This window comes from Oxyura jamaicensis, chromosome 21 (assembly GCF_011077185.1).
Source record: "Oxyura jamaicensis isolate SHBP4307 breed ruddy duck chromosome 21, BPBGC_Ojam_1.0, whole genome shotgun sequence".
Taxonomy (NCBI): Eukaryota; Metazoa; Chordata; class Aves; order Anseriformes; family Anatidae; genus Oxyura; species Oxyura jamaicensis.
This window is the reverse complement of record NC_048913.1, coordinates 4,192,468-4,207,454: the sequence shown is the minus strand read 5'-3', so window position 1 is coordinate 4,207,454 and position 14,987 is coordinate 4,192,468. Positions and strand designations below refer to the sequence as shown.

General features: G+C 47.7%; 1 protein-coding gene across 5 annotated transcripts in view; it reads left to right on the top strand.

Annotated features, from left to right (window-relative positions):
* Positions 1-7,813: 7,813 nt before the first annotated feature.
* The window catches only part of RERE (arginine-glutamic acid dipeptide repeats), a 228,678-nt gene continuing 221,504 nt past the window's right edge, over positions 7,814-14,987 (top strand). For 3 of the 5 annotated variants that reach the window (XM_035344932.1, XM_035344929.1, XM_035344927.1), the window contains exon 1: positions 7,814-8,104. The gene's annotated coding sequence lies outside the window, so the exon portion shown is untranslated. The remainder of the gene's footprint in view (positions 8,105-14,987) is intronic. The other 2 variants (XM_035344930.1, XM_035344931.1) reach the window with 2 other exon arrangements.

Genomic DNA, 14,987 nt, shown 5'->3' with positions numbered 1-14,987 from the left:
GCATGGGCAGGGAGACGGGAACGGGGATTTTGTGTGCGTTGCCTGACACCCTCAGCCCACAAAACCCACTCACGCCCCCGTTGTTGGGTCTCTTTTCCCTAGTGTGTGTTTTATGATGGGTTTTAAGCCTACAGGTCATCCAACCCCCCCCAGCTGACTCCTGCTCGCAATGTGCCCATGAGCAGCATTGCCCAGCAAGGCACCAAGGTCCTGCAGCAGCTGAATTGGTCAAAGCAAAGGGCACGGAGAGCTTCCTCCATCCAGGTGCCGACGTGCCTCGGCTGCTGGCTGTGGGCATCATCCGTGCCTCAAGGTACGTGCCTGTCCTATCTCCCTGAAATTTTGCAGAAGGGTCTTAAATAATACATATCGCATTAAGTAGGTGCTGAAAAGTGAGGACTGACACTGCTTCTTCAGCTAGCTATGCGGGTATTAAACCAAAATGCGGGTTGAGAGATTTGTGTTGCCTTTTCCTTCCTTCTCACCGTGACCTGGCAGTGTCTGAGGAGGTGCCTGGAGGACGTGCAAACACAGCCTTGCCTTGGCTCTGCACAATGTGCTGGGGATTTTTGTGTCAGGAGCCTAATGCACATGGCGCAGGGTTGGCATTATTGTGAGGTTTGTGCAACACCAAACAGATACCAAGAAAAAAAAAAAAAAAAGCAGTGTATGCCGAAGCTCCTGAGCTAGTGCCTTGGTGGGTAGGTGACGAATCCTGCTCACTGAGCAGAGCCTCTGTGGAGGCAGGTTCCAGGCTGTGCTCCTGCCGCCACGCTATTTTAGCTTTTATTTGTCTCATTGAAGCGGCTCTGCAAACACCAGCTGGGGAAGAAAAGCTCCGAGGCTGCAAAGCCCGGTCCCTTTTGCTGCAGTTCCTCAGATAAGTCCTTGCCTGGGGGGTTTGTGCTCCGTAGTCAGGTTTTGCTCCTGTCTGCTGCAATAAGCAGTGGCTGAAGGATGCACGTTGCAGCTTCTCTTTGGGTTATAAAGCCACTGGCAGTGAGAACAGCTGAATTAGGGGCTAAAAAGTACACTGTCACATCAAAACCCAGAGAGCAGGTGGTGCGAGGTGCCTACAGCCTGAACCCATCTCCAGCCTGAGCAGGAGAGGTGCGTGGCCATAGGAAGGTGATTTCTTTATTAATTACCAAAACGTGGCAGCCTCTTGTCCGGTGGCACAGGGTAAAGGAGGGTGTGGAGGGCAGGGCTGCGGTCCCATGTGGGTGCTGTTCCTCGTGGACCTGTGCTGGGATTTTGGGTTTATCACCTCTCCACCGCTCGCCTGTCCCGGTGGGCACCACGGTGCAGTGAGCCGGGCAGGATTCCTTCCTCCATTTTGTGCAGCGCTTTGAAGACATCGAGTGCTGAGGGGGAAAAAGGGGGTGGAAGCGGGAATGGTGCTTGAAATGGAAATCTTCCCGTTTCCGTCGGTATTTTTTCTCTGCCTTTAGAAAAGCACATTGAAATGTGCCATCAAACGTCCCCGCAACGCCGGGAAGGAGCAGCCACAATGGGGAGGCGAGAGCCGGAGCCTCCTCCTGGAGGAGCGTGTCTGCAGAGGGAAGGGCGAAAATGCAAATCTGAAATCAATCCATCTCCCTCTGCCTCGCACGCTTTGGCCATTTATAACAGTTTAAAGTGAAGTCAGTGGCTGAGGACAAGAAGAGAAGCTTGTAAATCCATTTACTACTTTCTGCACTGAAGGAGAGGCAGCGAATTGGTAGTGGAAATGCAGGGAGGGCACGGATGAGGCGTTCCACAGCAGCGGGAGAGGATGGCTCAAAAATATCGGAGCAAAGCTTTGAACAAACAGAAAGCCTTGGGATGTGAAGGCATCGAGCAGCTTTGTGGGCCCTTTCTCCCTCCCTGCCCTGGCTCTGACGGTTTTTTAGAGGCACAGAGGTGTCTGCACCACAGCTCCCCGGGGTTCCCCCTTTGCTTGCGGTCCCTTGTGCTAACCTTGTGCCAAACGGGAGCTTTCCTGGTGGAAAGAAGAGGGCTGGAGAAGTGGGTCTAAACATGCCCAGGCCTGATTTGTGGATCCTTTTTTTTTTTTTTTTTTTTTTTTTTCTTCTTTTTGTGGATCCTATTTAGGATCCTTTTTGCAGCATTCTGCTTGAAAGGACCGCTTCCAGGGCAGGATGCTCTTTAAAAGCTTTTTGTTGTGAAGAGTACGTTTGTTTTATTTCCTTTATTTACCAGGTTTTGTAAAAGCAGTAAATCACAGAACAGATTGCCCTGTAACTGTCCCCAGGTGTAAGGAGGACACAGCAACAAGCCCCGAGGGGCGATGCGATTAATCCCGCTCCGGAGGAAAGGCTGCCATTAGTCATCCGCAGCTCCGGCACCGGTGACTTTCAAGGTGTACAAATCTCTCGTTAGATACATCCCATGTTCTGCAGATGGCCATTTTGTCTTCTCGCTGCGTGCACTGGAACATGCCCAAGTATACAAAAATGAGAGGAGAGATTGTTAGGGCTGAATTTTTTTTTGTTCGTTTTCAATGGGATTTTTTCCCCTTTGCATGGCGCACATCCTGGGCTTTGATAAATGAGTCTCACCAGACACTGTGGTAAGCCAACCTCTGCTAATATTCATTATGCAGAACCCACCAGGAAATGGTCTGAGTCAGGGAAATGGAAAAGCTTTAACAGATAAAAAGAAATATATATATATATTTTGTTCCCCGAGGAAACTAATTTATAACACTTAACATTTCTGGGATGTTTCAGAATATTTAAAACCAGGCGTTTCAGAGTCGTGTGCGGTATCAACGCTTCCAAAACTTCACAGCAAAGACACAGCAACTGAGCCACGTGCAGGGATACTGACAAAGTGCTTTTTGTCGATCATAGAAAAGGTGTTCGGGGAGGCTCAGGAGCCTGGCGGTAAAGAATCAGAAAGAAGCCACCAAGGTGGGTGCAGGCTGGGAACGTGCTGTGCACCACCAAGGCTGTGATCTGCCGGGGGAAGGATTTGCTCCTGTGATAACTGACCAGCAGCTTCCTCCTCTTCCAGTGTCCCTGAAGGCACCAAGAGCATCCTCCCTGTGGTCCCCAGCAGCGTGTGGCCACTCGCTTCTCCAGCCTTTCCGAACGCATCCTCTGGCTCGGGCATCAGTGAGGGCAGAGACCCTCAGGAAACAGACCTGGGTTGGCCAGCAAGGCGCTGTACAGAGCGCCGGCTTCAAAGGCACGCGAGGAGAGCTCAGTGGGAAGCACGGCATTTGAGTGGTTTGTTTTCAGCTCTTTATTTTTCTAGCAGGCAAATATTTTGGAAACACTTTGTCAGTTGTTACAGTAGTAAGTGCTCCAACAAAGGCCGAGCAGGACACAGACCCCGATTCAGCAGTTCATCCATATTCAGCGGGTTTTTTTTTTTTCTGAATCGGAGCTATAGTTCCTGCCCCAAAGAGCTTGTACCCGGGGGACAGAAGATAGCTGGCACAGGCTGCGCACGTATCGCTCCCTCCCAGAAACAACTGCAAACACTGACAGTCACAACCCATTTCTACAAAGTTTTATCAGATTAATGAATAAAATGATTCTTTTTAACAGATGTTGTTGAGCCCCTGGAATTTTATATGCGCTCAAATGTGTGGGAATGTGCTCAGATTGATTTAAATCTCATTTACGTTGCTTCTGCTTTCATTGCAACCCATGCAGGCAGCTTTAAGTAGAGGTGACTGCTTGGAAGGGGTTCCCACCCATCCACCCTTCGAGCACTACGAGGCTTCCTGAAAGTTCTCTGCTAGTATAAATGAAAATGGGATCAGAAATTCCTGAGATTTCTACAGTAAACAAAACAAAACAGAAAAAGCCCCAAAGCAAATGGTTTTCATTTAAAGGGCAGGTTTTCAGATATTACAAAAGGGAAAGAAAGAATCTAATCCTGTTTTGCGAGTGGAGTTAGGTCATCTGTGAAAGCCTCTCAGAATATTATCTTCCAAGCTAATCGCTGTATTGACATTTGCCTGTTTCATTAGAGCCGGGTTTTTACTGCATTGCTGAGGTTAGAACCTGACTCATCTGTCATGGTCAAGGACTGGTTTGTAATTTCATGACTGTGGAATAAAAAAAAAATCTCTTCCTCTCTCACTTGTTTTAACTGGCTGGGTTGAAAGGGTGGTGACAGATTTCTCAGGACTGGTATTTTTTGACTTGATTGTTCCTAGTCAGAGATTTTTTCTCATATACCTTTGTTTCATTCAGTTGGCAAAGTAATAGTTATTAAAAAAAAAAGAGCCATGTTAGAACACACATGTAAAGAGATACTTGAAAAAAGTTAAATATACCACATATAACAGATGTAAGGGCTAACACAGGGAGAAGGAAAGAAATGTTATCTAAAACTGCAAAGAAAAAACAATCCGGGCCAGAACGAAGTCAATTATCCATGTAATAAACCTCAGTGGCTACTGGCTGAACAGATAAGTTCAGGCTCTCTGTAATACGCTGACAGTAAACTTCACAGCAAAAGGGAAGTGTCAGAAAAGTTTTATGCACACGCAGGAAACAGATCAGCATCTGAAAGGAGACAAAAGTGTCTGTGGAATCCTCCTTTACCCAGAGCAAGAGTTCCTCTTGCATCACCCTAATAAATCCAGAAATGCTTCGCATCATTATTATGTAAATGTATTTATTCCCTTCCAGAGTGTTTCTAAGGTTTGCTGGCTGCACTACAGATACTTTTCTCCACCCACATGAATGTTATCTGGATTTGGCAGCAAAGTTGTCATGAAACACTTTAACTCTTCACGCATTGATGACCTATTTTGTCTGAAAGTGATTTTCCTTTTGAATCAGTGCCTGCTTTCTGCCCCTTTGCGAAGAGGTATTTTGCCACTGGCTCTTTTTTATTTTTCTTTCCTAATGAAGAAGATGTTTGTTTAGGATCATGGAAAAGTAACAGACAAAGCACAGCATGTTTTTTTTCCATAACATAAGAATGACAATGCTAAACATCTGTAGTTTCTACCATGCCTTTGCCTCAGTGGAAGCCAAAGGCATGACCGGTGGAGCAGGACTCTGCGTTGAGAGGCCCCAAGGGGAGCTGGCAGAGTGATCTGGGACGGGTCTGTGGGAGCATGGAAGATGGGAAAGCAGCAGATGAGGCAGGAGCAACACTATTTGTTTGCTGCCAACCCCAAGGCACACTGCAGCCTTCTCCTGGCACACCTAGAAGTGTGCTTTTGGCTAAATGACCTCCACAACGCGGCAGCTGCGTGGATGGATCCCTGTGTGTGCAGCGAGGACATGCAGCCCTGCCATCATTTTGGGAATAGTGATGGGGCTGTGGTGTGACCCTGCCTGCGGCCAAGACAGAAACGTTTCCAGTTGGCTGCAGAAGCAGTGTTTCGGATCCAGAGTACTCAGCAGAAATGTTGCTGCATCAGATCTTTGGAAATGTCCACGGGTAAGGAACAGGATTTTGAGGATTAACGTTTTCTGTGTAGGTACCTTCTGTAGCACGTTGGAATTTAAGTCTCTTTGTGGATTTAGCCAATTAGCCTTCCTCTGCATCAGCACTCCTGTACCTCGCAGAAAGGCTGTCGGACAGACACGCAAAACATCACAAGGATGTCAGAAAATGCCTTGCTAAAGACCTGCTAGGATCTCACGTAGACAATCCATATGTATATAAAATATTTTACTTGTAGAACATGCCCAGTCATTTCACCATCCATCTCCCTCCAGCAGGATGTGAACCATGAAAGTCTGCAGTCCCCAGATAGGGGGACAATAAATCTCTCGCTGCAGCTTTTGGGTCTTCCTTGATCTTGCCTGTGTTGACTCAACCTCGTGCTACTTTAGCTGGTAGAAGATTACAGGACAAGGTCTGTGGCTTTGTTTATTATTGTCCGCAGGGAGGGCTGCCTCTCTGCCAAAGAAAACGCTTCAAGTGCTATTCCTGCAACAATCCTATGGTTAAGAAGCAAACTTATAATTGGATCACTTGTGCGTGGTATGAGGATGTGGGGCTGCCTGCTGTCCCTGACTGTGAGTAATCACCTGCTTCTGCACTTCAACCGGCTGTGCAGATTTCAGGAGGTACATAGATGCTAGTTACATGGTGTAAGAGGAAATCCCCTGCAAATTGACTTATTTTTTGTTAACAACAAAATATAGCATCAAAATGTTGCGAGTAAACGCTTCTAATGCTTGTGGGGTGACACGGAGGTTAGCGGAAGGGGCGAGGGAGAAACAGAGGGGGGCTGCTGTGGAGAATTTTTGCCATCACAGAGATGGAGACTGGAGAAAGCTGAAGGCACGCCCGTGTTGTGGCAATTTATACAGTTTTTAAGGCATACATCCAGAGACCGAGGAACGTGAAATTGTAATTAGCAGAGAAAATAGGAGAGATGGAATCAGACTCTATCAAGGACGGCTAAAGTATAGCCTCCAAAATGGCTGTGTCAGACATTTAACTGATGTGCATTTTTAGACGCTTATCTAAATTAGTTATTAGAACACAATCAACTCTGTGTCTCAACCTCTGGTGATAATGTCCCCGAAGTTATGCTAGGGATAAATTTGTCCTGCATGCTCAGGGTAAAGAACTAAATTCCTCTGATGTGCAGACCTCAAATCTCCTTGTGTGTGCCTTTCCTTCAGTGAAAACAGTTCCCACTTCCCTCTGCTAAAGGCAATAATGTTAACAGCCTCAAACATATCTCCTGTGATACCGCTGGAATCAGCCATGAAGGCAGTTTATAGAGACAGCAAACAGTTGGGGTTACACAAGTGTAATTGAGGGCAAAATCTGTCCTGACAGATCCTAGTGCTTTTTCAAAAAGGAGATGTAATTCCACACGAAATTTCTCAGATCCCCGGGAAGAATGTGTGACTTTCTTTACGGCCATGTGATTTATTTTGCTGGCCCGCGTTCTGCAGATGAAAGCTAAGGTTAAGGTTAAATAACAAGTTTGCTCTATTTATGGCACAGGTACCTCCGCGCTATCTTTTGTAACTGAGTGTGATAGCTCAGAGCTGAAGGAGCTTGAAAAGCTCCTAAGTGACCTAGCGCTTTATTAATTGCCACCCAGTAATTGGGAATTCTGCTGTTGTGACAACATCCTCACCACACCGAGCGATAAGCAGCAGCCTCAGCTTTTTATCTAGCCTTACACTTACACAAAACCCCAACTTTCTGCACCAGCCCAGCGGCTCGACGTGAGCACCGTGGCCTGAGAGCTCTGAGGTGCCGGAGCCTCAGCGCAGACAAAGGCAGAGCCATAAAATTTTGCTCCACGTTGCTTTAGTGCCTACTGAAGAAGGCTCGAAACGCGTTTATGTGGTGATGCTGATAAATGTTTATTTATTGATATTGATGAGAACAAAATGTGGCAGAGGGGCTGTGGGAGGGCACCGTGGCCTGGGGGGCTCCAGAACGGCTTGGTGGAATTCAGAACTGGTGGGGGCTCCAGAACGGCTTGGGGGGCTCCAGAACGGGGGGAGGGGGGGTCCCCCAAATCCTCTGCCCACAGCTGCCCCCTGAGGGGACACCCAATGGCAGCTCCCCCGTGGCATCATCTGGAGCCATCCCCGGGGGTGGCTGCGGCGAGGCCGGGCCCCACAGCCCCCAGATGGGCAGGGGGTGTCCCCCCAAGACCGGGGGTCGCAGCGGGGCACCCCCAGGCCGGGCGCTTTTTGTGCCCCCCTCAGGCGTGACGGGCCTTGCCCATCCCTGCCCGGCCCCCCAGCTCCGCCTTCCCCTTCTTCTTTTAAATCACTTCCATCCGCTCCTCCCATTGGTCCCGGCCTCCTGCCGGGTCACGGGGCGCGGCTCCTCCTCCAATCGGCGCGCCGGATACTGGCAGGCGGCGGCTCCGGCCTGGCTGCGTTGCTGGGTGCCCGCTCGCTGCGTGCTCCGTGTGTGTGTGTGTGTGTGAGGGCAGGGAGGAGGCAGCGCCCGGCCGCTGCGCCCCACAGCCCCCGGCCCCGCTCCTTCCCCTCCCCGCCGCCGCCGCCATGCCCCTGGGCCGCCGCTGAGGCACCGCGAGGGGATCTCCGCCGCCAGGCAGCCTGAGGGGAGCCGCTCCCCGCCGCCGCTTTGTCCCGGCTGCGAGAACGGAGCCGCCGCGGATGCTGTGAGCGCCGCCGAGGTACGGGGGGAGCCTGAGGGAAGGGGGGGCGAGGCCCTTCCCGCCCTGCTTGGCCGCGATATGTCGCGACAAGCCGACAGGGGAGCCCCCGGGCAGCGGGGAGGGGGGATGGTGGGGATGTAAAGCCGGGGGCTGTGAGGGGGAGAGGCTCCGCTCGGCCGCTTTTTGCCCTTATTTTAATTATTAATTGCTCTCCGTCCGTACGCTGAGCCCGTATTTTGGTTTGCCAGCGAGTGGAGGAAGGGCGCTGAGAGGGAGCTTTGGCTCCAGAAGGAGGGCAGGGAGCGCTGAGCCCGCCCGGGTACACAAAGGAAACTGCCTCGGGGGGTAGGTGCGGAGCCACGGAGCGGGGGCACCGCGCACCCCGACCCCGTCACGACATCCTCGGTGCCCTGGGAAGCCTGTTTTCCCTTTATTTCTCTCATTTCTCAAGTGTGAAAGGAGACGCTCGCGGTCGGAGAAGTGGTGGGAGGCAGGCAGCGGTCGAGGTTTCGCCGCTGAAACTGGCTGCTCAAGAAATCGCTGGGAAGAAAACAATGTGATTCATTGTTGGAGCGGCTTTCCCCTCAGACTTATTTTCGCACGCTGGCTGCAGTTATTTTTGATTTACTGACTTCTTATGCGGAGTTTTTCCTGGAAGCGGCAACGTTCTTGGGGGTGAGGAGCTCGGAATATTTTTATGCAGTCAGCGGGCTACGGTCTGATGCCTGTTTACTCCTGAGTTTTGTTGACCAGTGACTGAAATCAAAGGTGTTATTTTGCGTGAGCAGGGGTGTACCTGAAACGAGAAGCCTCATCCAGCAGTCCTTAATGTTATAATTCAGTAAGAATTATGGCTCTCTTGGAACAAACCTCAAGTGACACAATTCCCGTAGTATGCCCCTTCTTAAATGCTAATTTTTAACCAGATAAAAACAAACACCGCGTCAAAAGGAGTGCGTGTTGTGAAAGGTGTGCACCAAATATCCAGATTAATGGGTGGTGTATGATGTTTTTTTGTAGCTCTAGTATTACCAGGCAAACATTTGTTCTGTGTACGCTGCTCCCTTACAATTGAGAAATCCATGGTGGCTGAGCGGGGTGGCAGCGTCTCTGTGATAATAAAAGCACTTCTGGTAAATGCGTCTTAGGGCATTCCTCCCTGAGCTTGTCCTGTAAAATTGGGAACCGGGGTTGGATTCGGTGGCCTGGTTTGGATGAGTGGCGATTGTGGAGATTTGGCTTGTTGGTTGATGAGGTCTGGAGGGGAGAGAGGGAGGTGGATGCACACAATGCCCAGGCTTGGGAGCTCATTGTTCTTTGCCGTATACTCTGCCGTGTTTGGGACTCTGCTCTCACGCAAATAGGATTTCTTTTTCCTTGGGCAGTGAAAGGCAGAGAATGGGAGGCATTTGCTACCTTTCCTCCTTCTCCAGAGTGGCCTTTCAGTAACCTCGCAGAAAGCCAAAATAGTAAATTAGAAGCTAAAGGATGCCAAAACATTCTGTATGTTCTTCCCTCCTCCCCTCCCAGCGCTGGCTCGGCTTCTTTCTCTGTAAGTGAACGTGTAAAGAAAGAGGGAGCACATGAGGTGAGACTCTGAAGCGCACTCTTTTGAACCCCTCTCAACTTTATTTCATGTTCTGCCTTCCCCCCCCACCCCCAGTGAAAAGCCCGGCTAGCCTGCGATAAAAATCCCTCCTTGTGAGGTTTGTGTGTTGCCTCTGGGATGTTTGGTCTGGGGGCACGTGCAAAGGGAAACTGCTGCCAAGGGAGAAGGCGTTAGAGAAATGTGTTGGGATGATGAAAGTAAAAGGAAGCATACAGAGCCTGGAAGGTGATTTCAATGTAGACATAGTTTCCTTTCTTGATGATCGTTTAATGGTTTTTGTTTTTACAGCAGCATCTGTAAAAACAAAACCAATTACGGTGTGTACTGAAGCTGTGAAAAGCGACTGCTGCGTGAGGGCTGGAGCCGCTCCACAGATTGTGTTGTTGAGGTGCAGTAAAGCCTCCCCTGGCTTCCTGGTAACTTCAGCTGTCTGATGATATTGAGGTATGCAGAAAGAAATAGCATGTGGGTATGAGGAATAGATGCCAGTGTGTTAGATCCCTTGGAAAAAGTGTATTGAGAGTAGGCAGCAGTGACTGTCATAGTTTAATGGAGCATTGACTGAATCATGAAGCTTCTAAGTTGTTTCTGACTCTTAATCAGGTGTTGCTGTCTGGCTGGGGTAAACGGCTTCTTTCTTCTGCTTCCCTACCCAAATAAAGCATGCTGATTGCCCCTGGATTGAGGGCACTTTTTTTTATTGTTCTACCACTCGCGTAGCTTTGGTTGTGGCTTCAGCATGATTGTAGGTCATTGTCTGTGTGGATGCTATGGCTGGAGCTCACCGAGAGGTCCGGTGGCATACTTGTGTTGCCTCTCTGGCTTTATGATTCCTTTGGCATGTGGATTTATGCTCTGGAGTGACCGAGAGGGGGATAACTCTCTGTCTGGACAAAGCCCTTGATAGCCCTATGCAAAATGGAATGTGTTTCTTGGGCAGAAAAGGTGAGTAGAGCTGGGAGAGACAGACCTGCCTTGAGCAGTAATTATGTAGCTGGGTTAAAAAATGGTGATTTCTGTAAATCTGGGAGTTCATTTTACTGTAGTGGTTTTTTTGTATGCATGCAGAAGTCTGTCTGGCGGAGTTGTGGGTAGAGGCTCTGTGCTGCCGCAGCACAGGGCTAATAATCAACAACAGTCACGGTTGTGAAGAGCTGTGCTCTGTGTAATTCTTGATGCTGATTACAGCTTAGGTGAGAAAAATGATATTCTGCTGTTGCTATTTTACTAATTCGTATTCTAAATAACGAGCTATTTGTAAGCTTACTGTCATAGCCACAAAATGCGTCTCTCTGTCCTAGCCATGCTGGGTGGTTGGTGTGCCCATAAAGAAGTTATTTTACTTCTGGGAGCGGGAGGGGGAAAATTGTGCCATGAGCATACAGAATTTTGCAAGCCCGTGTTACTGGCTGTGTAATAGCACAGCACAACCTGTGTTATCTTCTCAGCAGAGCTGTTCATACATTAAGATTGCCTGAGGGTAGCTTTGATTTCATTACCTGCCATATTTAAGGACACTGTAAGCTTCAGTGACACGCTGTGCTCCGTGGTGTGGGCATGTGAATGCGGTGCTGGATTTGTAGTTAACTTGTAATTTAGAAGAAATAAGTGTGATTGGGAAACAGTTAGGATGTTATACTGACATGAGTGAGCAGCTACACATGTTAAAAAAGAGACAGTTCCCTAACTTTGTGATGTCCATCTTTATTTATTTCTTAGGCTGGTGGCCTGGTTAGGCTAGCTATTTTTAAGTTTCAGCTATTTTTCACTCTGGTTTTGCTATGGAAATGTATTGTAATTGTTTCAGTTGCATGAAGTCCACACAGATCATCTTTCTTGACTTAAAAGGGGTAAGTGGTATCTGACGGCAGCTGAAATTTAAATCAATAGGCTTAAAAGAAGGCATGTATAAATCAAAACAAAACATCAACACCAAACTATCTTGTAATTCAAACAGAGCACAAAGAGTTGGTCTGAGATCTGTTTGTTTAGTGTGTGTGTGTGTTCAGAGCTGCTTGAAACGAGCCTTGTGTCCCACTAATGTGGAGTTGGTCTGTTGCACCAGGGCAATAGGAAAGTTTGTGGGGCTGGCACCGGTGCACAAGGCATCACGAGGAGGTCTGCTCATCTGCTTGTGGTTACACGAGCTTTGGAGCTGATGTTGCTAGGAAGGAAATCTAGCCCCTTGGTGGAGCGATGGGAGGCGTTGGGGAGCAGGAGCCACAACGCAGTATTGTGCTCTTTATGTTGGGCTGCCAGCAGCATTTTACACAAGCTTTTATAACGCTGGTAGCTGTGCCCAACTGCTCTTTTCAGAGGGCCTGATGTATGAACAAAGGAGCAAACAAGATATGAATACTGCGCTGGCTCCTTTTGATTTCAGAGTCTACTGAGGCAGAGAATTGCTGTAAGTGACTGAAAAAACAAACAGATTGAAATATTAGCTGACTATTCCCATTTCAATAGTTTTTTTTTTTTTATATACAAATGTCTGTGTAGTTAGTTCACTGAGCATCCAGAATAGTGGCTGACCTGGGGAAAAGTGAAACTAGCGTGGGTACAAACATCAGTTTTCTCTCTGTGCCTAACGGGGACAGTGATGGCCCTTTTTGGGGGGGATTCTTAGAAATGTGTGCATGAAATGCACCGTATCAGAGCTGGTGGTGCTTCTCTGAAATGTATGCGTAAAGGATTGTATGCATAATGGATTTCTGGCACCTTAATTCTGATAAAAGTGCAGCTCTGAGAATATAGAGCAATGTAAGTAGTGCATGCATTTGTTAGTTTCAAAAGTGAATTTTACAAGTGAGTTACTGAAAACCAGGTAATTCTTTGAACGTGTGTGGTTTTTGTTCCTACAGAGCATGAATGAGAGGTTAGTTAACTGTTGGAAAATTCAAGGTAAATGGAAGCAAATGAGGGCTTGTTAATTCTGAGGTTTTAGCTACTTTAAGTATTTGAATATATTTAAAAAAATCTGTTACTGTGATGTTATTTATCCCCAATACTGAGTCAGTTTTGGCCTGTTTCAACTATGTAGTGAGATTTCTTTCACAATTGGGGCTGTGATGTGGTGTTTTCTAGCGTGTGCAACGAGGTTGCAGTGTAAACGTATTTCCCTGACCGGCTGTACTAATGATGCTGATGTCCTAGCAATTCTTCTTAGGAGGCAGAGCTTGTAAGTCCTGAGGCTTGCCCCCTCCATCACCAGTTCCTTCTTCTCTCTCCCCGTCCTTCGTAACGGCTGAAGGGACAAACGGTCTCAATGTGCCATGCGCTGAGTAGTGAAGCTTAAAATGCCAGGTTCAGTCTGGGCCATGCCTTAATGAGGATGTAAATAGAGGATTTTTTTTCCCTATCAATTTGCTGCTTTGCACAAAACTACATGGAATGTTGGTTATTGCTGGGATGAGTGTCATGGCAGGCTTGGTTGAAATTCATCGTGTACAAAAGTTACTTGCACGGAATGAGAGGACAAGGGCTTGAGGAGGGGGAGGAAATGAGGGGATTATGCAGTTTTTTTTTTTTCCTCCAAGGGACCAGGTTAAAGAAAGAGCAAGGAAGTTGTGTCACCTCATGCTCATAAATATTTCTGTCCATGGCAGTTTCTCGTTTATGCTCATCTTTCCTGATAGTCAAACATTTTGGGGTGGAAACAGCCGAGTTCTTGGGCTCTTTGGCCCATTTTCCTGCAGATGGAAGTGTTCTTAGTGAGCAGCTGGTCTGGGAGCAGGCATTGTACAAATGTTGATTGAGATACATGGGGGAGCATTCATGTTATATTAAGCTAAAAAATAATGGAAATGATAAGGAGCAGAAATTATTAGTGAGAAATCACTGTTAAAATCTCAGAAGCAAGCTTTTGTTTGGTTTGATGTGGCTCTGGGTGTGTTTTTACACCAACTCTCCAACAAATGATTTATTGTGAGCCTGATTCAACTGAAGGGACAGAAGAATGAAGAGTTGCTAGATCCTGTTTGATCTCGGATATCTTGTAAGCGATATTTAATAAAATTCTTAAGCAGATATTCTGCATTGAGCTCTTGATCCTTACAGTCAGATTTCTGTACGGGGAGTCCTGGCAGTCCGAATGTGTGTAGGGGAATGGGTGGAGGGAATCTCTGCCTGGGGGACAGCTGATCATTCGCACCCTGCATTTAACCTGTACCTATTTGTGCCCAAACCCCGGTAAGGGCTCATTAAGGAGCTCGCACAGAATAAGTTGCAGTGGAGCTTAATGAATGTTAGCAGCTCTACAGCAAGTGTTGGCTCCGAATGGCAGCATCTGTGAGGTGCCATTTATCTTCCTCTGAAGGACAGGTAACTTCAGGCAGCCCTGTTTACTTCTTTCCTTCAGTAAATGGCTCTGGGCACTTAGCACAGAGTGGCTGTGACCCGTGGGACCTCGTCTGTGCCTTGAGTCAGCAGTCTGTGTCATACTGCTCACACGTAACCACCTACGTGCTGCGTGAATTGCCACATTATCTTGTTTTGGGTAGCATCCTAACAAAAGATGATTGTCGTTTTGGCAATAGAAGCTCTAGTGAGGAGAAATTTTAAGTTCCTTTAAGTGAGAAACTGTTCAAAACGTGCGTAGGCTGCGGGAGAGCTGCGATGTGTTGTGGCTGGTAACCTCGTAGTGTTCGAGTCGCTGCTGGAGGCATTGAGGCAGACCTGTGATGCCAGAGATCGGTCACTTCAGAGCTGCCTGTGAAATCACTGCGGTCTAGCAGGAGCTTGTAAGACTCCATATACCCTGTTTTAAACCTGAATACTTCAGATAGCTACGTGGCTGTGTCGCAATATGAAACAGGGTGAGCTAGGCTTGGGAATACTGGTGTGGTGGAATAGGCAATTGAACCAGTCTGATGGTCCCTGTAAGCAGGTCAGTGTTTTAGGCCACCAGTTTATTCCCTGGTTTGAAGAGGGATGGCAAATTAATTAACAATGTGTTATAGGATATTGATGTATCAGAATATTTGTGCAGGATGTCAAAATTATTAAATATTTAGGAATTTTGAATCTTCAAAAAAACAACAATGTATATGTGACATTAACCTGCTAACACCAGCAACCACAAGGGACTGGAATACATGGTGTTGTGAAAGCAGTGGGCGTGTGGGAAGGTTCTGCAGAGCAAATGTTTTGTGGTGACAGCACAGACATGCACAGTTGACTCTTTCCCACACCGCTGACTAAAGAGTGGCTCAAAGCTTGGGGAACTTGGAGTTGAACTGAACTGCTTTTCTGTTAAGCTTTTCTGCTGTGTGTGGGGTTTTCTTGTTTGTTTGA